General features: G+C 43.4%; 1 pseudogene across 1 annotated transcript; it reads right to left on the reverse strand.

The window, feature by feature from the left end:
- Positions 1 to 4,707: 4,707 nt before the first annotated feature.
- On the reverse strand, positions 4,708 to 23,219 carry LOC311607336 (armadillo repeat-containing protein 10-like; annotated as a pseudogene). The gene is made up of 3 exons: positions 23,188 to 23,219; positions 5,594 to 5,791; positions 4,708 to 5,408 (listed from the first exon to the last, which is right to left on the reverse strand). The product of its transcript is annotated as an armadillo repeat-containing protein 10-like (transcript).
- Between the last annotated feature and the right edge of the window lie 4,274 nt (positions 23,220 to 27,493).

Consider the following 27,493-nt stretch of genomic DNA (forward strand, 5'->3'; position numbering starts at 1 on the left):
AGTATAAAGCCATGGGTTGGGCTCCACCACTTCTCCAGGACAGACATTAGAGAACAATTCCAAAGGCTAAGCCAGAGGCTCAGCATTCAGTGGAAGGTTCACGCTTTCCTGTATTTTGGTATTTTCTAAATTCAAACTTTATCTTACATTTACTGTACAGTTATTATTAAGCTGCTGCTACTTCTAGGATTCAATGACATCTTAAGGGAAGACATTTTAGTCCTGCCATCTGCCTACTACACTTGCTTACAGAGTCCTGGCTCCGAGACTCCTCTCAGCTTCCTTAGTCATCACTGGGAGTGATAACCCCTTATAGCTTTTTAGGAAGAATGAACAAGATAACGCTGATCAATGCAATGTGAATCACTGATCAATGCCAGCACACAATGGGTCCACAGTTAAATGTGGTTCCTGCCATTTTGTGCTGTTTGTTGTGTGTGCTGTTTTGTTTTCATAGGCTCGGTGGATTTCATCTCTTTATTTTCTGTCAGAATTTTATCATCATACACAAACCATAACCATAATACAGACACAAGCCCACATCTTCAAGGAAAGGGGTTATATAGCAGGAGTCAGAGAGACGAGGGATGTGAGAGGCAGGGGGATGCCAAGTACTGAAGACCTTCTTTGGAGATGTGACCTCTGAGAGAAAATGGATTCTCTGACAGCATGAAGATGCCTTATAAGGATGCGTCAGTTTCCTATTCTGTTGAAGGATGAGCAAATTGTAGCTTCTCATCACTGAATTCAATAGTGACAATAACACTGACAGTTATCGGATGACAATGGCAGCCATGAACGGGGAAGAGAGCCTTCAGAAGGAAAACAATTATAATTAGCCTGGGAGAAGGAAGCCAGAAGAATGCAGAAAGTAGAGGGCACAGACAATACCGCCGAGTTTCCTAGCAACTGGGAAGCATTTCTTTTTTCTTAGGAAATGGCCAATCAGAATAGTGAGACTAGGGTTCACCACGGAGCTCAAGAGGACTAAGATGCATGACAATTACCAGTGGGGTTATAATGACATCCGCAGCATCATCCTCAGTATAGAATGGTGCCTTGTGCCACATACTTCAGCGATTAGCCAATGTGCTATAATTTTACTGAGTCAATTGGACTGAGGAGTAACCCTAATATAAGGAATTCAGAGGGTGTGGGTAAAGAAATCTGCCTCCAACCAGAAAGCTTAGGACAAAGAAATAAACTCAAGGAGACATTCTGTGTAAACCAGATGTGAGTGGCTAAATACCGGCCTTTCCTGAATAATATTTACATTTCAGGAGGAGGCTCCTGCTCATGAATTCTAAGCAGGAAGGTACATGGTAGGGATTTCAACACCTGCAAGGCAGATTTTATTTATTTTTATTTTTATTTTTAAATAGAGAATGTTTGTAACAGCAGAGGCGAGTATACACCACACTCCATTCTTCAGCCCAAGGTCAGCATTCCCAGATGAAAACCTGGCCTCGGTTAGAAAAGCCTGTCTGCTGCAGCAGCTACCAAACAGCATATGCTATCTGTCAATCTGCCCCGGAGCTCTGAGATTATTCAAATCAATCAATTAAAAGCAAACCCACATAAATAATGCATATTCCACCCGACTTTTCTCTTGTTTTCTGGCCTCAGTTCATAATCAAGGCAGTTAGCATTCTTTAAAATGCAAATGTCCGTGTTTTCAGTCTTTAAAGGCCTTATAAACTTGACAATAGAGAAGGTTCTACCAGGTGTGGTCCAGGCGAGCTTTAGAAGGGAGGCGGCATGCTGGGAAATCTCAGCAGAAGCCAAAGGGAAATCAAAAGGAAAAGCACTCCCACATCTTCACAGACCGGAACTCCAGGGTCTTTCAAAGTGCCATATAAACACGCAGCAGTGTCTTCCTAACTCTCCCGCAAACTGACCTAGAAGGGAGGGACAGTCTGTAAAACAACGTGGTGCCAAACCCAAGGTCTCCTGCTTTCTAAAAGAAAAAAAAAAAAAAACCCTCTAGTACTTTCTTCACCAGTTTATCACCACCTTAAACAAATTCAAGAGAATCCCTTCACTCCGATCCAGAGGGGCGCCTGCCGCACACCCGCACGCCCTCCTCAGCAGGATAAACATCTACCCTGCTCTAAGTGGGTCTCCCAGCTCACTGTACATCTGTACATCTGGAAAACATCGCTGGCTGCAGCTCGGTTCCAACTGTGAGCTCCTGGCAGGCGTTCCCCGCTACTCAGACTTTTGGTATTTACTGGGAGAGCCCTGCATAAATGGTGCAAGGATGCCCAGAGGGAGGCCTGGAAAACCCTTTGGAGTTTCACAGCTGCAAGGCTGGCATCATGTTTGGACAGTGGGCCTTAGATTCTGATGGCGATGAAAGGTCAAGACCAAGCCCCTGTTACTGAAAGACTTCCAGATTCTTCTTCAGGTCTCTGCCTTCCGTGTTGATGAGAATTCATGAGTCCGTTATATCTGCAAGGCTTTCAAAGTGCAGTCAGATCAACAACGTTCCGTCCTTACTGTGGCTAGCTTCATTCAGAAGTGCTGTCAGTAGGCTGTGGCCAAGGCTGTCTAAATTCTGGGCTAGGCTGGGCTACTTAAGGAGAACTTACTTCTCAGCAACAATACAGAACTATTGATACAGATTAAGTGGGTCTGACTAACTCTTAGCTCTGAGAAAATGATATGGTTAAGTTGAAAATAATTCTATTATATAGTAACTATAGAAAGAAAATTAAAATTTGGTTCTTTTTAAGAAATAGTTTTTCTAGACTTTAAACTGTTTCTGATGTTTGAATTCCAAGATGTAGCTAGAGTTTTTGTTGTTGTTGTTTTGTTTTTGTTTTTCATTTTTTCTTTTTTATTAAAAAATTACCAAGTTATGCTCAGTAAAAAATTCAAACAGTAGAAATGGGTACACAAAGAAAATCCATGTACCCACCTCAGTCCCACAGCCAGAAGTTTTATTTATCACTGTAGACATATTCTGTCCATGTATAAATGTTATTTATTATTGTTTAAAAAAAAAGAAGAAAAAACACAGGACCCTAATACATTGTTTTACAACATGCTTTTTAAAAACAACCATTTCATGGGTGTATTTCTCTATGCGTCCAGCCAGACCAATCAAGCCAGTCTTTTTTAAAGAGCAGCTGCCCACCTTCCTGTGGGTGGAAACCTGGCCTGCTCACCAGTACCTTCTGCACTGGGGTGGGTACTAAGAGGACATCTTCCCTGTAAATGGAAGTACAGCTTTACTGATCAGAAATGATAAACACAGACTTGCAAGCAGTATGGTGGGGTTGGTGGGTGGACTGGAGCTTGGGGTCTTGTTGGGAGATGGGCTAATGTTTTTTGATGCTAATTACCGCTTGCTGTCTCTGTGCCCCAACTTTTGATTAATAAAAAGCCATCCCGCCTGGGCAGGGCAGAGGAGATAGAGGTGTGGCTAAGGTTCCCAGGCTGAGAGAAAGGGAGGAATCCTGGGAAGAAGAAGAAGAAGAAGAAAAAGAAGAAGAAGAAGAAGAAGAAGAAGAAGAAGAAGAAGAAGAAGAAGAAGAAGAAGAGGAGAGACCGACCGAGGAGAGGGAAGGGAAGGAGACTGCCATGGGTTAGATGGAGGAGAAGCACGTGGCTGGAGGCGTGGATGGAGATTTGGCCCAGATGAAGAACATTAGAAAGTTTTTGGGATTATGGATGGGCAGTAGCTTGATAGAAGTTATTAGAAGCAGATGGCATGGGATTGGAACTGGTATCACATACCTGCCTCACTACGGGAGTAGTTTAGAGGATTGATATTTGCCCTGCCCCAGGTTAACTAAGGCTATTTTAAAATATAACAAGTGTCAGTGTCTTACTTGATTGCTAGCCAAGCATACTGATAATACAGGTAATATATATAATTAAAAAACAACAAGTGGCGCCCAATGTGGTAGACATACTGAAGTACTGATAATAATGTAAATAATTAAAAACTATAAGGTCTCTATGTCCCCTGGATGGGGAGGCCTGGTGGCACTCAGAGGAAGGATAGCAGGCTACCAAGAAGAGACTTGATACCCTATGAGCATATACAGGGGGAGTAGGTCCCCTCAGTCACAGTCATAGGGGAGGGGAGTAAGGGGAAAGTTGGGGGGGGGGAGGGAGGAATGGGAGGATCCAAGGGATGGGATAACTATTAAGATGAGGTATGAATGAACTAATAAAAAATTCAATAAAAAAACAACAAAAAACCTATGGGGTCTCACTGCACTGAGGCACGAGGTCCTTAGTGTGGCAGCAGCGCTAGTCTCCAACTCGGCACCTAACGCTGTCTCGTGATCAACTGCAAATCACTTCTGTGAGTTAGGATTGTACAGAGAAAATGATCACTCACACCGTGATGAGGAAAAGGTCACTCACACCGTGTGAGGAAAACATTAAATATCTCCATAAATATCTTCAGTACAGCCCCTCATATTCATTCAGTGGCAGTCGGACCATTCAAAATAGACCCACAGAGCACGGCAAGCCAGTCTAGGATCCTACGAGAAGTGACTCACATCCTCTCAGTGGTTCAGATTGTACCTGATCCCCGGAGCTGATGATGAACACCACGTTGGACTACAGCTGGCCACGCTGACCTGTGTTAAAGATGCATTCGGCTTACATTGTTTGACTCCGCCCGCTGAGACAACCCTTTTAAAGGAAGGCAGAAAAGAGTTGCTGTGTGCTGACTTTAAGACTGCATTACTCTTTGAAAAAAAAATGGAGCAAGCCAATCAGAATTTTGCTTGCTAAAGGGTTTATTGCTAAACCCTTCTCTTTCACATCCACATTGTGACGACAAGCTAGAGCTCTCATCTTCTCTGGCACAGCCATCCTCATACAACAGGAAAAACAACGACCCTTTAGCCAAAGGAAGCTGATTAGCTAACTGGCCTTCCACTTTGAGGCAAGTGTTTACATTCTGAAATGCTGTAAATGCCCGAAGAAGAATCTCATTTGCTGTATGGCTATCATGAAGGGAAAGAAATGAAGAATCCACCCTGGTGCTCCCGTTCCCAACAAGCAGCAGGTGGAGCAGGCCGTCGATGTAGCTGCTGAGCAGGTGCTGGTGATCATTGGTGACGTCACGTTTGTTAAGAGCCTCAGTCCAGCCAGCTGCACAGTGGAGTCCCAGGGATCAGCAAAGACCAGGATCCTCGCAGACATGACGGACATGCATCTGTTTCTTAGCTTGACTTTCGACATTCACACTCAGGTTCTTTAGAGCGTTTAAAGCTTTCTCTCTAATACTGAGGTTCAGAGGGTTGATTTTGTTTCCAGCAACTGGGATGCCGCCCAACTCACGAATAATGGCTTGGTTGCCTGGGAAGGCTGCATTGTTTCCCAAGGTGACCAAGGCTTTTTCAATAATTATAGGCCCGTCAGATGACTCCAGTTCAGCACTTTTTTAAACAATTTTTTGAAAGATTTATTTATTATTATGTATACAGTGTTCTGTCTGCCTGTACACCTGCATTCCAGAAGAGGGCATCAGATCACATTATAGATGGCTGTGAGCCACCATGTGGTTGCTGGGAATTGAACTCAGGACCTTCAGAAGAGCGGTCAGTGCCCTTAACCTCTGAGCCATCTCTCCATCCGTTGTTCAGCATTTAAGACATCATCATAGGAGCCATCTGTTAAGTCTTCTGTGGACTGCGAAGGGCACAGGTTGGCGCCTGCCTGACGGCGGGGGCCCCAGTCTGCCTGTTGATGCAGTACTAGGTGCCCTGTACCAAGGACCAGCCCCGCTGCCACCCAGCCCGCGTCCTGCGCGCTGTCCGTGCTGCAGGAGCCGGGAAGTCAGTGTAGCTAGGTTTTTATAACAGTCTTCAACATTATCTTCAGCAAGGTCTTCACTACTTCCTCACGGTCTCCCTGACTTTTATACCTAGCCCGGATGAACCCAGAACTACAGTCGAGCCACTCAGGATCGAAGCCGTCTCTTTCTGTCCTCACCCACGGTCTTAGCATTTTCAGCCTCAAATCCACCGCTACTACTTAATATAGTGTGGGTTGTTTTTGCTATCTGCACTCACAAGCTTTATTGAAGTACAAGCTGAGTGTCCACGAAGCTTCCCATAGCTCAGGGCACCTTTGCATTGAGGCCATCAGTTTAGACCCTTGTTCCAGAGACTGTGGCAAGTACGGCATCTGTCTACGTGCTCTCCGAATCCCCAAGCTGGGCCTGGGCTTCTTGCCTGTCATCACCTTTTCTTTTATGGCTCAGGCCACCCTTGTATGGATCTTGAGTCATCTCTCTCTTCCTATGTTTAGCTCCAGGATGACAACTCAGTCACTTCTGGAACAACTGCATACAACCCCAACCAAGAATCTCCAAGTAAACTTCAACATTCTCTACAGAAGAAAGCCTTAGATGGAAAAGAACACTGACACCTCATTTTCTTAACGTTCGCCTCCCATCGCCCCACATTCCCCACACACCAACCATGTCTGGGACCTTTTCTGTCAAACCATAAATCGATCTCCATGGTTAAGGAGGTCACTTCCGTTTCCTGTGCACCGCTGCCTACGTAAATACTAAGCCATAAATGGGAGGTTGTAAAAACATTTTCTAATGCTTTGTTCACTTTAAATTATAATAAATAGGATTCGGGAAAACTAACAGAGTATGAACTCATTGTGTGGGCTGACATTTACAGCACACAGTGGATTGAGTACTTGGGAGTTAAAGAACATTGCGTGGTATTCAGATAGGAAGGTAGCAAAGCTCAATTTTTATTTTGTAGAAGCCTTTTTGTGTGTATGATTTAGCAGATACAATTCTTCTCATATTTTCTATTATTTTATTCATTAAGAAAGACTTTGGTTAAATCTCCCTAACCCATCAAAAATGCCTTTATCTCATTTATTTTCCTACTTCATCCGTGGAGGTGTAGGTTAGTGAGCATCACTGGGGAGGGCATTTGAGTCTGCAGAGTGGTATTATGATCAATATTATGCTTTAATTAAGTTACATTGACATTCATAATAGGTCTCAATCTGGCTAATAAGAACGAATATTTTCTTGGATAAAGAGCAATGCAAATTACAGACAGTGATCAACTGCTGGCGGTTGGTTTCAGCACTTCAGCCGAAATGGGTCATAGTCTATGGGGAAATTATAGAACTCATTATGAAGAATGATGATGCTTTGAGAGAAAAACAGATTTACAACTGAAGGTAATTATAACAGGTGCTGCTGGGCCTAACATTTTAATATCTGACACTCTTGTGAGTGGGTTTGGTTTCTGCGCTGTAATGTTCTCTTCAAGAGCCACCATGAGTGGGCATCCAAAAATAACTCACGGTGGGACATTCGGCATAGGGAGTAGACTCAGCCTGTTTCTAGTCATGGTAGAGGTCATTTAAAGAGGCACAGTTCTGAGCACCAGAAACCCCTTCAGCTTCCTTTGCCAACAGCATCTGGTTTACTCATTGGTACTTCAACAAGAGGCATCACAGCACGCCCTGAAGCCTCGGGGCTCACATCTCCATGTGCCCACGCCTTGGACATGCACCGACTCCTTGGCAGTGTGTTTTTTACACCCTATTCTCTATCTGCACTATAGCTCCCTACAGGCACACTAGTGCTTGACCTTCAAATGTACAAAACTCCATCTTGCCTAGGGTTTTTTCCTTAGCTGTCCTCCGATTAGAAGTTTTTTAGGTTTTTGGGGAGGTTGTTTTTGTTTTTGTTTTTCCCCTGTGAGGCTTGGAGGAAATGTTACATCTTTAGCTTTCCCAGGAGTCTTTGACTACAGCCTCTATGCTGTCTGTTTTCCTCCCTCACAACTATATTATCTTTTCTTTTTCTGGGACTTTGAAATCATCTCTGTTTGGCTTTATTTGTCTGTATCCTCACTCACATTTTAGGAATCCTTTCTTCCAGAGCATGGCTGTTTGTCCTTCTACAGCCTTTGCTGCTGGAACAGTGGTCCTCAACCTGCCTAAAGCTGCGACCCTGTCGTACAGTTCCTTATGTGATGGTGGCCCCCAAACATGACATTATGTTTGTTGCTACCTCATATGTACATAAGCTACATACTTTGTGTATAATTTTGCTACTATTATGAATCAAAATGAAAACATCTGTGTGTTTTTTTTTTATGGCCATGGGTATCCCTGTGAAAGGGTCCATCCACCCCAAAAGGGCTTGTGACCCACAGGTTCAGAACCAGTGATCTAGAAGGTTCTCAAAAATATGTACTGATTGAATGAGAAGAGAGAACAGTGTTAAAAATGAGAACAAGACCAGGAAGAGTGCGTGTTTGAAAGAGGAAGGGATATCCCAGCTTACAACCGAGTGACAAGGAAATCTTGGTTTCACGCCGTCAGTTGCCCTGTAAAGTTTTAAGCGTGGGACCCCAGAGACCCACCCAGCCCTAGACCCCTCTCTCTTCACTGCTCTCACGCACTCAGAGGGAAACCAGTCAGCTGCAAATCCAACTGAAGTGAATGGTGGAGAACCAAAGCATGCTACACTCTTTGGAGAATTCTACTCCTTTTTCGTTTAATAGGTTCTTGTACCTACTAAATGGGAAAATATTGGAGAACTCTTTGGGGGTGGTAATGCCACATCTCAAAGTATTCGAGTCATTTTTAATGTTTGGCTGAAACAGGATATTGATGTTTTAGGGCATAGGGACAGGCTATGCTTTGTCCCTTGCACTTCGATTGGTGTGTGTGTGTGTGTGTGTGTGTGTGTGTGTGTGTGTGTATCTTTTGTGCCCTGAAGTCAATAGAAAGGTTTAGAATGTGAAATCCTTTTTGCTCACACTGGTGAGCTGTTTCTCCATTGTGCATACACAGCAGACACCAGTCTATGGGGACAGACCCAAGCTCACTGACTATAGCAGCGATGATCTCACCTGTGAATGTATGAGTCACCAAAGCTACCAAAGTAAAGAGCAGAGAAGACACAGTGACTCAGCAAATGGCTTCCCTGCATCCAAATGATTCGTTTAAGCAGCCATTTACTGTACATCTGTTTCTCAAAAGCACTTCCTGGGTGTTGGAAATCCCACTTATTGCGCAAGTGATGTTGTCACAGAAGGAAGCTGGATTTAAATCCAAGCAGCCTGGTTGTAGAGAATCCACAGGCACCTACGCTTCTCCCAATGCATAGACATGTCAACCCTATTCCCAAAGAGGGAAGAGTTCAGCTTCCTGAAGCTCAGTTGGCCTCAGTGTTTCCAACCTACAAAGCGTTTGAGTTACCTAGGAACTCTCCTCGGAAAGCGGATTCCCAACCTAAGAGGTTTGGGACCCTAGAGTCCACTTCTTAGTCACCCTAGTGTTGATACTGCCCTCTGCTGACCACTCTTGGGCTAATGCGGGCCTAAGTAAGGGCAGCCGGACTCTGCTTCAGTTTTATAGTTGCTGACACACTGCCCTCTGGTGGCTCCTAGAATAATTGCCCTCTGTACTAGCTTCGGGATTCTCAACTAAAAACTGCTCTCTGATTATCCCAGATAAGTACTTTTTAAAGCTAGTGTCCTCATCACACTCTCACATTCTCACTGTATGCACGTAGTGATCTATATTACTGTCATAATTCTCAGTATATCCAGGCACACTCTCTTCTCCAACTTAACCATCTCTCTTTCCCTTAACTAGACTTGTTTTTTAAAGGGAATTCAAATGGGAAGACCAACACTGCTTATCAAAGATGCAAGGCAAATGTAAACTTAAATGAAAAGAAGACACACCAGTGTGCGAAAGTTCAGACAGCTGCCCTTCAGAGCTCTAAAACCTCAGACTCACTCTGTAATTGTTACGGGGAGATTAGCTGGTGTTAGAGTGCTAAAGACTCGGCAGTAAACTGGCTTTTGCCTGGACGGGTATCAGGAGGATTGGAGAGTGCTTTCACTGTTACTTAATGCAGCGGGTATGCAGGGCTTAAGCAATCTATTGAGGGACCTGCCGCAGGTGATAACATTAAGCGCTTTGATTTTTTCCTCTGCCTGTGCCATCTGTACTTGAGAAGTGATTTTTAGGGATCTAAGGCAATTAGTGCCAAAATAGGATGGTCCAAGGTGGGCCAGGGAACGTGCAGAGTTGTGAGTTCTGAAATCAGGCAGCCCTGGTTTGTTTCTGGGCAGGTTCATTGCCCAGATGTTGCAGATGCATCCAGGATGCCCACGTCTGGTAAGCTTAACCTTACCCACACAGTCAGGCATAGTAACTGAGCCTGAAGGCACAGAGGTTTGAAATGGAAGTAGATGGAGGTTCTGCTTCCCTTTAAATGATGAATACAGTCAATTCTGAAATTCCAGCTTCCAGCGACTGACTCAGGTCAGCCTCGACTGCATGGTGAAACCTGTCTATAAGTGAACTTATGAACAAATAGCTAAGAATTAGTGCAAGTCAGTACATGTAAGGAACAGCAAAGCCATGTTTTGATATTCAGTAACAGCCTAGTATGGGCCAGGCATCATCCTCATTTTTTTTAATGTACATTACTCATGAATGTTCTAACAGAGCAAATAGGTGTTGTTATCTAAGGTACCTTTTTACCTTTTACTTTTATTTTATATATGTGGGTGCTTTGTCTGCATGTCTGTGCACTCTGTGTATGCCGTGCCCACAGAAGACGGAAGAGGGAGTCAGACACCCTCAGAATTGAAATTACAGGTGGTTGGGAGCTGCCGTGTGAGTGCTGGGAATTGAACCCGGATCCTCTGGAGGAGCAACCAGTGCTCTAGACTGCTGAGCCATCTCTCCAGCCCCAGAGCTAAGGAAAGTTAAGGCTCAGGGTATCTTTGTGCCTGCAACGAGTGAGTGGTGGAGATTATGACTCTAGATCAGATACCCGAGTCTTTCACCGAAGCCGAGAACAAGACGATCACTGTAGAGACTCATCTGAACCTTGTGTCCCTTCCTCCCATACTTCCTTCTCCCTCTCATCCTCCTCACATCCTCCGTCTTATTCTCTTCCTTGCTTGTAAACAGCCTTGGGCTCTGTGCTAACTTTCCCTACAGAACAGTTTACATCTAAGCAGCTGACTCACCGAAGGGAGCAGAAGTCTGGGGGTCGTTGCACCAGCCAGGTGGGGAAACAGACTCATTAACTTAGGGTTCATGGAAGGCTTCTTGCATTCTCTTTCTCCAACACCCAGAAAGTGGTTTTGAGAAACGGATGTACAGTTTTTTGCTATGGACCCTGTATCATTTACCAAGTGATATCCTGGATTATAGGCATTTGCTACTGTGTCAGGCTGTGGAAAGCATTAGGAATGGCTTTGCATCCTAATAGACTAGGCCGCTGTTCTCACTACGGTGGTATATTCTTAGAGAAATTATCATCCCTGGCACTCGCTTTTTCTATTTGAAATATGAGACAATTACATCTTTTCCCCCTCATGATTCTCACCAGAGTATGTAAGAAAATGCATTTATAATCAGACAGTATTATTTGAATTGCAGCTAGCATGATGATTGGCAGTTCAAGCTGAGTTTGAGGAGGCTTTTGTAATGCAATACTCATGCCTTATTTCATAGGACGCCTCCTTGTGTTTAGGTATGATCAATACCGTGTTTCCCAACCATTTTTATACTTAAATTCTTGTTGATTCACCAGAGGCTGCCACCTCTGGTGGCATACAATTTAAAGTGTTTGAATGATCAGGTTTTCTTCAGCACATACGGTTATGCTTCATTCTTTTACTTTAAAAAGTTGACTTTTAATTCAATGACCTTTGAGAAACATAAAATGTAAAGTTCAAATCCATCCAGACTTTGGTTTGAGCAGCAAATATTTAAAGATCAATAGCTAGAGAAAAGCTTCCAGAAGCTCAGAACTTCCCTTCTTTTGTCTCTGTTCTTTTGTACTAAGGCATCGGAACCATCTTCCTGCTGCTAACTGAGGGCTTTTTTTTTTTTTAATGCCTTCCTCTCTCAAACAGAAAACCGGGTCCTCCCCAAACTCTGTCAGTGGACTCTGTGCCTTTCACCCTGTGCAGATTTCTTGCTTGCTTTCCTGACCCTTCTGAATTTGCTCCCTTTTTGCAAGAAGCCTTCCATGAATCCTAAGTTAATGAGTCTGTTTCCCCACCTGGCTGGTGCAATGGCGCCCCAAACTTCTGCTCCCTTCGGTGAGTCAGCTGCTTAGATGTAAACTGTTCTGTAGGGAAAGTTAGCACAGAGCCCAAGGCTGTTTACAAGCAAGGAAGAGATCAAACTCCTGCCTGCAGGGAAGGTCAAGACACCACAGCATAACACTCCATAAAAATAAAAAAAAGGCAGCAGATGATGGACACTACACCATAATACTGAATGAAAACAGCAGATGATGGGGATCCAGGAGGATGAGAAGACGTAGAGGAAACAACAGAGATCTCCTGAGGTAAACACATGGCAGGTTCTGAGAGTCCATGTACAAATTCCATGAACAAAGTAGTCTCAATCCCACGGTCACCTGTTGGTGGTTGGCAGAGCCCTCACTCCGTTGCTCTGATATGTAGCCTATCTTTGCTTTTCCCCATTTGGGAGTCTATAAATAAAGTATGTATAAAGAAATAGCATAGAACATAAACTTGAAAGTGGTAAAGAGACAGAACAAACCCACTTTTTGTGGTTCGGATAAGAATGGTCCCCACAGGCTCATATATTTGAATGCTTAGTCACCAGGGAGTGGCGCTATTTGAGAAGGATTAGGAGGTGTGGCCTTGTTGGAGCATGGATGGATTTGTTGGAGGAAATGAGTCACCGAGAGGCAGGCTTTGAGGTTTCAAAAGGCCCAGAGTCTCCTCCCTCTCTGCTTGTAGACAGGGGCAGCAACACATGGTGCCATGCTCTCTGCCATGACGATAATGGGCTAAGCCTCTGAAACTGTAAGCCAGACCCCAGTTGTCTTGGTCATGGTGTCTCTTCACGGCAACAGAACATTACTAAGCCATCATTGTCCCTACACGTCTAATGGCCTATCAGCCCTGTTGTTTTGTTCTATAAGTCTCCCACACTAAGTCATCTCAAAACTGGACTCTGACAGTACTTCTCAAAACCAAGCACTGAGAAGATATTTGCTTTCTCATTTGTCTTTTATTTGTTGTGTGTTTTCATCACACCAGCTTTCTTTAAATTAGGGTGGATTGTTCTAGAAAAACAGATAGAGAAGTAAACCGACTTCCATATTGTACTGCTAGGAAATCATAGCCTTGAGTTTCTACCAATTCATTCCTCCTTCTCTTCCTTCCTTCTTGCCTGCATGTGTTATTTTCTTCCTTCTTGCTTGCTTTCTTTCTTTTGTTCCTAATTAGTTTTTAAAAATTCCCCATCTTTCTTTCTTTCTTTTCTTTTTTTTTTTTTGTAGTTGTTCTAGACTACTTTGCAGGAGCATATAAAATTGAAAAGAAATATTGCAAGGGATAGTCTCAGGGGAGACCCAGGGCCCAACACATCACACGCACACCTGGACCCTTGTGAGAGAGATGCCATATTCTTGCCTATAGTCTCACAGATGCTAAGAGAAGGGGTTGTATTTGCTACATAGTTTGTGAGTCAGTAGTGTAAAATACAGTGTAGATAGAGGTGGTTTTGTTTTTTTGTTTTTTGTTTTTTGTTTTTTTTTTTGTGGGGGAGGGCTTATTGTTTAGAAGAATAATGCTGGGTGTTGACAGGGAGGGATTTCCTCCTAAGAGGGTAAAAATACTCCCCACAGCATCTAAACGTACAGCACATCAGTGGGTTCCACAGGCTGTTACAGCATCTAAACACACAGCACATCAGTGATTCCACAGGGTGTTACAGCAGCTAAACACACAGCACATCAGTGGTTCCACAGGGTGTTACAGCATCTAAACATACAGCACATCAGTGGTTCCACAGGGTGTTACAGCAGCTAAACACACAGCACATCAGTGGTTCCACAGGGTATTACAGCAGCTAAACATACAGCACATCAGTGGTTCCACAGGGTGTTACAGCATCTAAACATAGCACATCAGTGGGTACCACAGGGTGTACAGCAGCTAAACACACAGCACATCAGTGGGTACCACAGGGTGTTACAACAGCTAAACACACAGCACATCAGTGGGTACCACAGGGTGTTACAGCATCTAAACGTACAGCACATCAGTGGGTTCCACAGGGTGTTACAGCATCTAAACGTACAGCACATCAGTGGGTTCCACAGGGTGTTACAGCAGCTAAACACACAGCACATCAGTGGTTCCACAGGATGTTATAGCATCTAAACCAACAGCACATCAGTGGGTACCACAGGGTGTTACAACACCTAAACATACAGCACATCAGTGGGTTCCACAGGGTGCTACAGCATCTAAACACTCAGTACATCAGTGGGTACCACAGGGTGCTACACTCGGCTTCTCAGTGCTCACTGGTGGTTACATGTTCAAATACATCCCATTAAAAGTAATTCTATAAGGAGCTCAGTGATGCAGTTGTGGGACAGAGCTTAATATCTGGGTATAAAAAATTAAACGCCAAAATAACAACCAATCAACTGTAACTGGATCAGGGCAACTAAAGGTATTAGGAGAAAAGGGGGAAAGTCTTGACGGTGTAGGCATAGACAGTGTCTTTCCAGACAGCATCCTTATAGCTCTGGACACACTAGCCATAATAATGAGTGGGCTTTATGGAATTAAAAATTTCTATACAGAAAAAGGTAAAAATGCTGGAGTTACAGACAAAGCCCTCAGAATTGTAGAAGACTCCCAAGCTGTTCACCCAACAAGGGATTATTAAACAGAATGTACCAAGAACTCAAAAAAGCTAAACACTGCAAGGACAGTCATCAACAAGCAGACAAAGGAACAGAACAGACCCTTTTCAAATGAAGAAACACAAATAACAACTAAACCTATCTTAAATTTTTCCTTTAGCCACCTAGGCAGTGTGAACCAAACTCCATTTGGCATTCCAGCTCCCAGCAGTCAGATGCCTTTCCCCAAGAGAACACGTGACAAGTGCGGGCAAGGATGTGCAGAAAGATGAGCCCTGATTGGCTGCTGGTGGGAATACAAACGGGTCAGATACTATGACAATCAGTATGAAAGGTCCTCAAAAGGCTAAAATCTTAACTTGTGCTACCCAGATACACCATGGAGGAATCAAAGTCAGTATACAACGGATATTGGCACACCTGTGCTCGCGACAGCACTATTCACAGCATCCATCTCGTGGAGTCAGTAATCACCAAGGGGAAAATGGATGGGTGGAAAAAGGCATGGTGCACACACCCACAGGAGGAGTGTACAATCATGAAGTTGCACAAAGCCATGCTGTTTTCAAGAAAATGGGTGACACTGGATGTAGCCATCTCAAGTAGGGCAGGTGGATATGGAAAGTCAAGTCTTATACGTTTTCTCTCACATCTGAGATCTGGGGGTGCAAGGGATAATATGGAAGTGAGAGGAAGAGCAGGAAAGACTGTCAGGGACAATGATGGGGAGTCGGGGACAGAGGGGGGCAGTGAGGGGAATGGAGGGGAATATGATCAAAGTATATACACGTATGAAAATGTCACAACAAACCCCATTATTTGACACATCACCACAAGCTAATAGAAGAAAAATGATTTGGGAATGTAATGTCAAGTCAACGGAAGAACTAGACTATAGGGCCGTCTTGGAGTTTTACCAGGGCCCTCCTCAACCCATTGGCTTTTTATTTGCTTTGAGCAGAGTTCAAGGTTGTGTTCCCAGAGGCTAACTCAGAAATAGATCAGCATTGATGCTGACGAAGGACACATCCATCAACCAGTGGAGCCAGGGACGAGACTGACATTTTCTTGTGAAAATCAACAACTCTAGTGCTGAAAAAGGCCAGGACGGAGCCTGCTCCCTTTCTGGAAAGAGGTGGACATGACTGTCACAGGAAGGGGCAAACCAAACCCTTCTTATTTTCTGCTAGAGCTGAGGGGACGGTGCTTGTTTTAAACATCCTCTCAATGAACTCATTGGTTCCCCAAGCTGGATTGGGTAGAGTCTTTTCACTGGCCTGTTATTGCTCTATCTGTACGCCCCAGGGACATTATGCAACATAAGCTAATGTACAGCTGTAGATTTCATTGGCTGAAAGGAATGCACATTCTAGTAAGAGCTCACCTAGAGGACTGACATAGCTCCAGAATAGGTAGGGCGGGGCCAGAAACACTGGGAGCCAAACTGACAGGCAAACACTGAGGAGAGTCCCTGGGAAAAGAATGGGCTGTCTCCATGCACGGGACATTGCAGGAGGAACTGGCAAGCAACAAACTAACGACATTGTAATTCAGCGCTGAATTCTTGGTGTCTGTGAAGATTGTCTGAAAGTTGGCTGAGCTCTAACCTTCTTGATTAAACCCCCAGTCTAAAAAGCTCAAACTGGACGGAGAGATGGCTCAACGGCTAGAAGTGTTTCCTGTTTCCTCAGAGGACCTGAATTAAGTTCCTAGCTCCCAGATCACATGACTCACCGCCACCCGTAACTGCTGATACAGGGCATCCATCTGAGGTCTCTGGCCTCCTGGGAAACCACACTTACATGCACATTGTCACCAATATACATGCATATAATTCAGCAACAACAATACCACCACACTTTTAAAAGCTCAAAAACCTGTGGAGTTTTGGAAACACATACATCTGAAAGCACCTCCTGCACACTAGATTTCTGACCACCCTTAAAGAGACTGTTTACCTCAGGGTAGGTCAGAAGGTCAGCAAGGAGCACCTCTGTGGAAGCAGAGTGAAGAATGAAGAGCTTTCATTAGGAAGAGGAAGCTGTGAGCACACTGGTCGACTGGTTCCTCTGTATTTTTAAAATTTATTGTAAATATTTTTATTGTTTTACACATACATTTATATTATTAAACATATATAAAATACACTACATACAGCAAGAAGAACCAAAAAACAATCTTAAGGGTTAAGATGTTTTTAGGTCTAGATAGATGTTTTAAGTTGATAGAGATGAGATATGATAGATATTGATTTACATCCAGAATTTTAGACTCACCAAGATAGGAAAGATATTTTCTACAAGGTTGCCAAATACAAACAGCCAAAACACTATGAATGTAACATTTATATAATTCCTGAGTGTTTCGTGCTTCTACTGGTTTCTGGTGTGTTGTCAGATGCGGAAATGTCTAGTTTGAGGAGTTCTACTATTTCCCATCTTTTCTGATTGGAATATGTTTTCCTTCTACCTAAGCATCAGAGGATGATGTTGTAACACTTCAGAATCATTTAGGAGCATGGCAGGAAGGAGCTTTCCTAAATAGTTTTCACCCAGAGACAGATGGACTTGGTCAGCAGAAAATAAGAAGCTCTTGCTGTGAACTATCTGCTTTCGTATTTAATGTCCAAATTGTTGTTTATTCTGATACATGCAAACCCGGAGGCTGTTAGGCAATCTTGTTGCCTCCAGGGCGACGGTCTCCTCCGGTTAGTAACAAGCCAGGAGCACAAACATCATTCTCTTGCCTTTGAAATGATGAGATTTATAAATGCCCTGTGATTTCTCTTAGAAGCCTTCAACTTAGTGCTTGGGCAATTTAAATCTCACCAGAAGAGTCAGGTGTAGAGAGATCTGCCAGAGTTTTAGTTTTCCACTTGTAGCGGAAATATATGAAGAAGGGTCTAGAAATAAAGGCGGCATGAATAACTCAAGAACATAAATATTTTACTGTCAAGCTTATATTTCTCTCTCCTTCACATAGACCTGTGATATTTGGCTAAAATATAAATCTGTGATAAATCTAGCCGGAGCATGATTCAAAGCATCATGGCAACTTAGTTTAATTCCATTTTGCTTTTTCTAAAGGTGGTTAGAACGCAGTTTCTCTTTCTGATTTGGCCTGTTGCATTCTCAATGTATTTAAGAATAAGAATGAGTTAACTATTGCCTCTTGCTTAGAAGTCAAAATTAGGCTGTCTCTCCTTGGGAATGTATATCCTGCTATAAATAGCACCTGCTAATATTATTAAAGGGAACTGCCCTACTTTTTAACCAAGAGATAAAAGGTGGCCTGCTAGCCACAGAGAACTGCTCTTGCTACCGACTCATCTCATTTCATAAATACAATTAAATGATCTAAATTTAAACTCCAAATCTAGGGTGGGGGAACCTGGTAGAATTAGAACTCCCTGGTGTTCTTATCAGAGCAAGGAAGAAATATGTCGGACACCGTATGTATCCGGCTCTTTGATGCCATAGCTCCAGAGGAAGTGTTCGGATGCTGCAATTAAAGCCTCACAAAGGACCGATTATAGTGTGAACGGCAAGGGGAAAATCAAATGATGATTTTTGTCATGCAGAACTCACGGAGACAGAGCAAAATGATGAACTGATGGCGACCCGTGTGGTTGTGGGAGGTATAAAATGGGTCTGCTGCGACAGAGAAAACGTGTCACAGATACAGAAAACCGGTTCCACCAGAACAGACATTGCAGGCAGCTGCGGGGAGTTTTCTTGGGGAGATGCAAACACAAGTGTATCCCTCCGCTTAGATACAGCACCAACGACAGGCCAGAGTTACAGTCCTTCCTGAGGCCACCTTGGAGAAGCACAGGGTTTATTGGGCTTGCTTTTGGAGCATGGGTGATCCTCTTATCCAGCAGGTAGGGCTGGAAGGGAAGAGGATTCGGACCTGCCGTTTCCTCTCCCTGGAGGCTGAGCAGGATGGTGAGCCTCCTCCTATGATCACCTACACAACTTTATTGTGGCGGGTTTCTCTTATATAGAGTATAGGGCATAAGGTGTCAGGAGATATGACGTTTCTCAGTGTCGCGAGCAGAGAGTTTACACTCAGAATCCGGAACAAAAGAGTCAGGCCAAGAGCAAGTGGTACGATTTAGCAAGAGAGGTTTATTAGCAATACAAAGGCAACTACAGCAAAGGGCAGCGGCTAAGGCTCCAAGGCCAAGCCACCAATACCATTTCATTACACTCTTAAGACTATCTTAATTCTAATAGGAGTAGCATTTAGCATCTTATAATATCAATGTTCTGGGAACTTATGCCATTAGAGTATACGACCTGATATCGCGAAGATCTGTCGAACAGGTTCGCTGCTGCGACTTGATCCAGTTCTCGGGTTGTTTTCTGACAGCATGTCTGTCTGCTCTGTCCTGGGAGAGCGCCCGTCGGCTGGTAGCATTTTAGGTAATCATGGTGACAGCGAGAGAGAGAACGAGAGCGAAGAGGAGATCGAAGAGAGCTGGCTGCTTCTTCTCAGGGTTTTTATACTTACTTTAGCCTTACCCTCTCTAATTCACACATCTAGCTTTCTGCGGCACTCTTATCACCAACTTGCAGTCGTGGCTGCTCCTAGGTCAGAACTTACTACTAAGGTTTTATCTATCACTCACACATCTGGTCACACGTCAGCTTCTTGGACTGTCAGCTATTTTCTACGCTGGGCTTTGAAACAAGCCCTGACATGTCCTACACTGGGCTTTGAAACAAGCCCTGACATGTTTATTACACTCAGGGCATAAAGTGGCCTGATATTGTGGGACCAATTGGTTTGTGTTATGTAGCTGTTGGGAGGCAGGGCTTGGACCATGCTGAGTCATTCCTGTGCGGAAGTATTTACCAGAGGCTGTTGCTGAAACTCGAGCCAGGCTTGGTCTTGTCTTCAAGGTCTCAGAGGGCTGACAGATTCGGCCAAAGGGCCCCCACCACAATAATTTTGGGAAACCACATTTGGTTGGGACAGAAATACAAACAGTTAGAAGGGAAGTACTGGAGAGTGTCTGAGATAAGATGACACCCCTCCCCCACATGCCTCCCTTCGATGAGGGGATATTACAGTTTCTTTCAGGCAGTCATAGCTTCTCTGGTTAAGATGGTACCGGCCTTTATGCTCAGAGGCAGGGTTCGACAATACAGCGAGGTATCTCAAGTCTGCAGTGCCCATGGGTAAGCCACTGTCCAGCCATGGCTGGCTGGGCTGCTAGACTATAAGCCCTGAATGATGTGTGCACAAAAGGCAGAGACCATGTCTGCCTCATCTTTGACGTCCCTGTGGAAAGCAATAAAACTCTGTTTGCAAAAATGCAAAAACCACTGAGCATACAAAGTGGAGAAAATGGAGGGAAGCCGTGGATAACTCCTTTAGAGACACTTTTTGGCAGTGGGTCACCTCCTACCCTATTGGGAATATCTTTTTCTATCATCTATGTCACATGAAAGGTTGGGAATACTTTTGTCATCTTAACTGTTGACCTGAAAGCCCATAATGGATGAAGGCTACTAGGATGTTGCCTTAACTTTTAGTAGCTCAGAAAAATAACTTAATACATGATTGAATTAAAAGGTAAAAATGTAAAGGGACAGAGGTCATCTGTTGTCATACAATACTTGTCTTGGGACTTAAAATGAGGATTTGTTGAACTAGACGGAGGTGAGTAATCCATGTATCTATTGACAGATACATAATTTAAAAAATGTAGCCCACACAAAACCACACTGTTACTTGGCCTTAAAAGGAAGGAAATATACAAGTAACAACATTGACAGACAACCTTCCAGATATCATGTGCTACGTAACAGGAGCCACTCACAAGAGTATTGAATGAATTTGTTGATATGAGGTTCCTGGAGTAGTCAAAGTCACAGCACCGGAAGGTAGAGCTATAGGTTCCAAGTGATGGGTGCAGGAGGAGAGCTGAGCTAGCATTTAATGAGTCCAGAAGTTCAGCTGAAGAAGATGAAAACTTTCTGAACGTAGACAGTGGTGATGGTTATCGTATGCTGTGCTGCCATGAACATGGAGGCACAGTGTCCTTTTGAGCCCCGTGTTAGTCATTTGTGTGTTGTTATGATAGAATGTCCTGACACAAAGCAACTGTGAGGGGGAAAGGTTTATTTTGGATTATTGTTCCAGGTGGCATAAAGGAGAGAGAGAGAGAGAGAGAGAGAGAGAGAGAGAGAGAGAGAGAGAGAGACAGACAGACAGAGAGACAGAGAGAGAGAGACAGACAGATAGAGACAGAGAGACAGACAGAGAGACAGAGACAGAGAGACAGACAGAGAGACAGAGAGAGAGAGACAGAGAGACAGGGAGAGAGAGAGAGAGAGAGAGAGAGAGAGAGAGAGAGAGAGAGAGAGAGAGAGAGAGAGAAAGCGGGTGGGGGGGGAGGGAGAACAACAAACGCATGAGCCTATGGGGGACATTTTACAAGCAAACTACAAGTTCTGCTTTCAGTTTTTAGAGATATGAGCTCATTAGATTACTGGATCATATTATAATTCTATGTAGTAACTTTTAGGAATTGCTATATAGTGGTATTTTGGTAGACACACACACACACACACACACACACACACATTTGTAAGTTGTTTCCGTAGGACAAAATTTCAAAAGCTTAGAAGTGGAATTTCCCAATCAAAAACATTTGATGTATATTACCAAATTTACCTCAAATGAGAGTATATTAATTCACATTCCTTCTTATAGTTCTGAAAGTCCTTGCTTCAACACGTGCTGACAAATTCTGCTTGATGAATTTCTGGGTTTTGCAGATTGGTTTAGGTTCCACCATTAGTGAGGCTGAGAGCCTTTTATCATTTGTAGCTGTTTGTAATTGTTCTCCTGTGGCTTTGCTGTTTGTGTCCTTTGTCACCTCCCCACTGCGATGTCTTTTTTCTTAATGACTTGGTTTGTGCAAATCACAAAATCATCATTTTTGTCTTTACAAATACTTTGGCATTTTTTCCCTTTCTTTCGTTTTTAAAAATTGTGTCTTCTGACCATAATTGTGACTTTAAAAAAAAAAAACTTCAAAGGTCAAATCTGTATGTATTTTAATAGATGCTTACCTGGGCTTTATATGACACTCATAAACACTCCCTTCATTTTGGCATTTATTAACATCCTCATTCTTATTTGTCGTCAGTGTTTTAAATTATAATCCACAGACTTACTGGGATTCCATGTATGAGGACAGTAGTTGGATGCAGGGTCTTTTCTTCCAACAGCTAATTGGTTGGTCTACTCCCTTTTCCCTCACTAATTTAAATTGCAAATATCAGCCTTACTAAACTACCACACTCCTCTTTACTTGTTTTTCCCCCTGCTTTATTGGGACACCTCTCTTTTGTTGATCTCATAATACAGTATTTTATTGTGGCTTCATAACCCCATTAAAAACATATTAACCATAGCCTTTCCCTCCAGTACCTTTATCAATTTTTTTTGTTGTTTTCAGCTGTTTTTCCATGCATATTCTTTCAGACTAAGTTCAAGAACAATTGCTAAAGTTTATTCAATTCTATTGGGATGTTATTGGATTTAGATTAATTTGGAGAAATTGACTTCTTAAAATACTGAGTCTTTTCATCTAGGAACAAGACATTTTACATATCTATTTATCAAAGCCATTTTAATTAACAGTTATCTCTTGATTGCTCTCAGGTGAAGAAAAGTCCAATTTCAAGTTTTTGTAGAGAGCCACCTGTTCTGCTTAATTATCTCCTTTGTTTTTCTCAACTGTTTTTCCTCACCCTCTGCCACAAGCTATATAGCTCATTAGCATTTGGAAGCAAACACGTTAGAAGAAAAATATTTCATTAAACTTCTATACCTGGGAAGAAAGGAGACAGGATGAGAGCCCCATCATCAGCCATGCCCATTTGGGATGGAGAGTGAGAAAGGAGGGAGAAAGGGAGAGATAGCTGCGTCATAAAGAATCAACTGCACCAGACTCTGGTTCTTATAGAATCAGAAATCCCATGAGTGAGTTATTTCATTTGAAATGTTAATTCCTAGAAAGTGAGAGGCAGCCATCAATGACTAAGCATGAGCAAAGAGACCCCTGAACTCAAATATAAATGATATTTTTGAAATCGTAGAGTTACTGATAATATTTCAAATCAGAAGGGAAAATCACATTTAAAAATTTTAACAGTCAATAAGCTTTGGGTGAATAAAGCACAAAGGAAACAGGAGATCACTTATGACCCTATTTTAACTAGTTATCAACACCATGGCGATGCTGCTGTCTTTTGTATCTCCTGCAAGATGGATAAACTGCTTTTAAATTGCATTAAATTGACAATAAAAGGCCAAAGACTGAAATAAGTATGTTTTAGGAAGAACGTCCCAGTCGCCACTAGAGGGAACAAGAAGCAGCCTTTCTTCCAGATATTTGAACAGAAGAATATTACAGAGAAAGAAGAGGCAATTGGAGTAACAGCACTTGAAGCAACTCAACAACTTACCTGGGACAGCGATGGCGTTCAGGAACGGTCATCGTCGTATTTGACATCTAACCCCAGCAGAGCATCGAGTGCCTTTGCAGGAGAACGTGTGCCTTGGCGGAAGTGGAGTGAATCTGCCAGTGAAGGCAGAAGTATTCCTAAGGACTTCGTCAGGGAAAATAAGCCTGCCTTCACAGGCAGAAGTGCGCCACCGGCTCATTCATTAAGCCTGTTGGTTAAAACCCCTCCTAAAGTGACTTCCCAAAGATAAACTTCCTGGGTTTTAGAAAACAAAATGAAGACACGGGCTTTTTACAACCTCAGGAAGATGCAAGTTGGCAGTGAAAGAAAGAAATCAATCTTCTGGAACCAGTGGTGCTTCCCAGGTGAGCAGATGCGGGGGGGGGGGGGGCCTGCCCTCCTGTCCTCCTGTCCTCCTGCCCTCCTGCCCTCCTGCCCTCCTGTCCTCCTGTCCTCCTGTCCTCCTGTCCTCCTGTCCTCCTGCCCTCCTGTCCTCCTGTCCTCCTGCCCTCTTGCCCTGCTGCCCTCCTGCCCTCTTGCCCTCCTGCCCTCCTGTCCTCCTGTCCTCCTGCCCTCCTGCCCTCCTGTCCTCCTGTCCTCCTGCCTTCCTCACTGCTGAGGTTTCACTACAGTAGCTCAGTGCACATGACAATAAGCACCGTCCTCATGAGTATCTAAGAAGAGCAGGTTTTGTGTGTGCCTCTTCTTAGGTTGAGCCATCCAATGGCCCACCTAATCTACTGAGGCAAATTTATCTTTTATGCCAGATCTCACCTATTACCCATTATAAATACACTTCCATCCTTTGCATCTTAGTTATCATTCTGCGTTCCAGAATCACCATGCTGTTAAAAAGGGAAACACACCAAAGAAACTGAAATATAGGCAATCTCAAATGCAGAAGGAAATAAGACAAGCTTATACCATTGTAAGAGGACACGTTAAGATACAGCGCTGCCTGACTCTGAGCAACACTTTACAACTGATTATCTTCCCATCTGCTCAGCTAGGCCATTGGATCTGAAAGAGGAAGTAGAAACTCAGAACAGTGCAAGGCCTCATGGAAATCACCCTGGTTGGTAAAGGGAAGGGCTGGGAGACTGGAGCTAGGGAGCCTTCATCACCCAGACCTGTGGACGCATCCCCTTTTGTGGGTCATAGGCAACTGAGACGAGACAGTGTCAGAATCCTCCTAAGGGCATGTCTGTCTGGAAGATTTTCAGGTTTAACATGAAGAGGGTGTTCCAGCTTGGCTGCAAGTGTTCCTGTATGGAGTCGTGTGTTGTTTTGGCTTCTCAATTATTTTCCCATGGCCAGTTTATCTTGTAGAAATGACACCCAGATAGTACCTTACAAAGGGACTGTTCTGTTTCTTCAGTGGCTGCACGCCCCTGGTTTTCACTGTATCATCATCCTGCCTTGATTAATCAATTATGTAGAAAGCCTCCTCAAAACCCACAGAGATGCTGGGGGTGTGCTTAAATCCTTCCAGCTTTTGATAAAAGCATTTGGATAGTTTACACTGTTTATCTATGTTGTTACTCAGCGAGGATAATCTGCATGTGCTAGCATTGTGATCATCAGCTTTCTGTCACTGGGACAAAATATTTGAGTGGTATCACCTCAAAGGGAAGAAAGGTTTGTCTTGGTCCATGGTTTCAGAAGTTCAAGGCTGTGTTTGCTCCATTGCCTTGGGCTCCCAGCAAGACAGAATATCAGGATAGGCCAAGCATGACAGAACAAAGATGTCTACTTCACTATGGTCGGAAAGTGAAGAGAGAGGGGAAAGGATAGAGGAAAGGCATAAAAGAAGAAGAGAAGGAGGGATCAGGAAGAAAACATATTCTTTAAATGTGTGCTCCCAATACACCTTTCCTTAAGCTGGGCATCAACTCCTAAGGTGCCCGTTGCCTTTCAGTTCTTAACTATGTATTAATCCACAGTGGGTCGAGCTACGGGCGACTCTAGATCTTCACTATCCACTTGCATCCCTGATACATCACCTCTGAATTTCACTGCATTGGGGACCCAGCCTTCAACAAGCGCCTTTGGGAGGACAGTTTATATTTTAATGTTTTAAATATCAGCAAGAAGGAGATTATGTGACAATGGGATAATGTCTTCTATACGTGGATATTTTTGGCATCACATGGATATAGAAAGCTGTGGTTGATGAGCCCTTTCTAAAACTCCCTCATTTACACACAAACTCTGAATTTAATAGGATCACTGGATTACTTCTGAGCACTTTTTCATGGTATTATTGGTCATTTCATTTGAATGGTACAGTGAAGTTTTCCCAGAATTCAGTAATTTTTATTCAAGCATTTTTTATATATCTATATGCCATCGCTATCATATTCCTATGTTTACAAAATCAAACTGGATTCAAATTATTTTCACAAATATATTTAAGTGTTTAATTTTAAATGATTAATTAAAAAAAAATGTACTCCATTTGTGACTGTCTTAGCTACCACAATTAGTATTCCATCTTGAGACACTAAGTAGAGACAGTTCCAAACCAGGAAGGATGATGGTTGATATAGCTTACTCCACAGGATTTAAAAAAAAAACAAAACCATCCTGGAAACAAAGCTCTTGCACATCTGTGAGGATTTTCCTAACTAGGGTGACTGAGGTAGGACAACCCATTCTAAATACGGGGTGTGTCCCGGGTGAAAATGATAAAGCGAGCCGGGTACCAGCATCCATCCCCAAACCTCTTCTGCCCTCCCTCCTCTCTCTTGAGTGTGGAAACACTGTGACCAGCTGCCTGGCATGTCACTACCATGCCCTCCCTGCATTCAGACTGCAGTACAAACACAAACTCTTCTTTCTGTCCTTGGTTTCCTGGTGTCGGGCATCTTGACACTGCAGTGAAGAAGTATCCCGTATAACGGCTTCACTTTGTGAACTTACATAACTCTATAATTTTGATTATTTGCAAATCTGAGCCTAAGTTTCGTATTGCTGGGAAGTGAAAAGTTAATCACCATAGAGACTATTCCTGAGTACAACACATTCAGTAATGTTTTTAACTCCGTGGAGGGACTTCAGCTGATTAAAGCCATGATGGTGTGAACTGGGTCAAAGCACCAACTTCTATCTGTAAGACTTACCCACACTATACGCATAAAAATGCTGCTCTAAGACACAGAAGTGGTTTCGGGGTACCCGGAATTTGGTTGAAGCCAAATGAAAGCGCAAAGCCCCACTGCGAGTGTTTTTCACAGATGTTCACATCGCATTCTCTGAAGAACATGGTGTTCCTTGGGGCTGCGGGAACAGAGGCCCACTAAATTCAGCTCAAAGCAAAGGGGAGAACTTTTGTAGGTATTTATAGACCGCGGGGACTGTAGGACACCCAGTGGAGTTTGAGAAAGCCCAACTCTCTCTTTCAGAGGCTTTGTGATGGCTCCTCTGTTGCAGGCTTGTTTGGCTCCCCTGTAGCTCGTCATAATGTCCCACTCAATTATCTTGACTACAGAATAGCAGGCAGAGGAATAGAATGTAGCTTAATACATTTCCATGAAGTCAGAGGTCTCTGCCTATTCAATAAACGGCCCTTCTGGGAATCTACATCAAAAACAGTGAGCCACGGCCACCTGGGAACAGAGGATGCAGGGGAGGTCACCATCACGCCTTCCATCATGACTATGTCAGTCCCTTTCCCTACTCATCTTTCTTTCCAGTGTACAGTAACACACTGGAGGACTCTGGGGTCTACTAATGACCTAACAGTGCATGGAACGTAAAAGCTCGTATTTTATATAATACGTAATATGATTGGAAAAAATATCTTGTCAGTGAAGCATCCTTTATTCTTTTTAAGGTATTTGTTACCTAGGCTTATTTTGGCTTTATGTCAACTTTCCTTCCTGAGCTACATTACATCCTAACTTTAATATTTAAAAAGAAACTCTTAAACAGAAGTTTTTTTTTATCAATAATAGACTCCTCCTGGAGAATCAACACATTAAACCTTCTACGATAAGGACTGAGAAAATTAATGTTTAGTTTGATGGTTCACTGACTTCAACAAATGTCATGAAATAGTTTAGTTCTTAAGCATGGAGGCAGTGGGTGGGTCCCCTCCCCTAAATGTCGATATTCTGAAACAGTTCATTTTCTCACTGCTGTGGAAAATACCCAGTGGGAGCAACTTAAGGGAATAAGGACTTATTCTGGTTACAGTCTGGGAGGGTACAACACATCCTGGGAGAAGATGCAGTGGTATCAGGGTGAGGAAGCTCTACTCAGAGGACAGACAGGAAGCAGGTCTCAAGGCCCGCCCCCAGTGACT

Source organism: Acomys minous (genome assembly GCF_964271855.1).
Source record: "Acomys minous genome assembly, chromosome: 10".
In the NCBI taxonomy this organism is placed as follows: Eukaryota; Metazoa; Chordata; class Mammalia; order Rodentia; family Muridae; genus Acomys; species Acomys minous.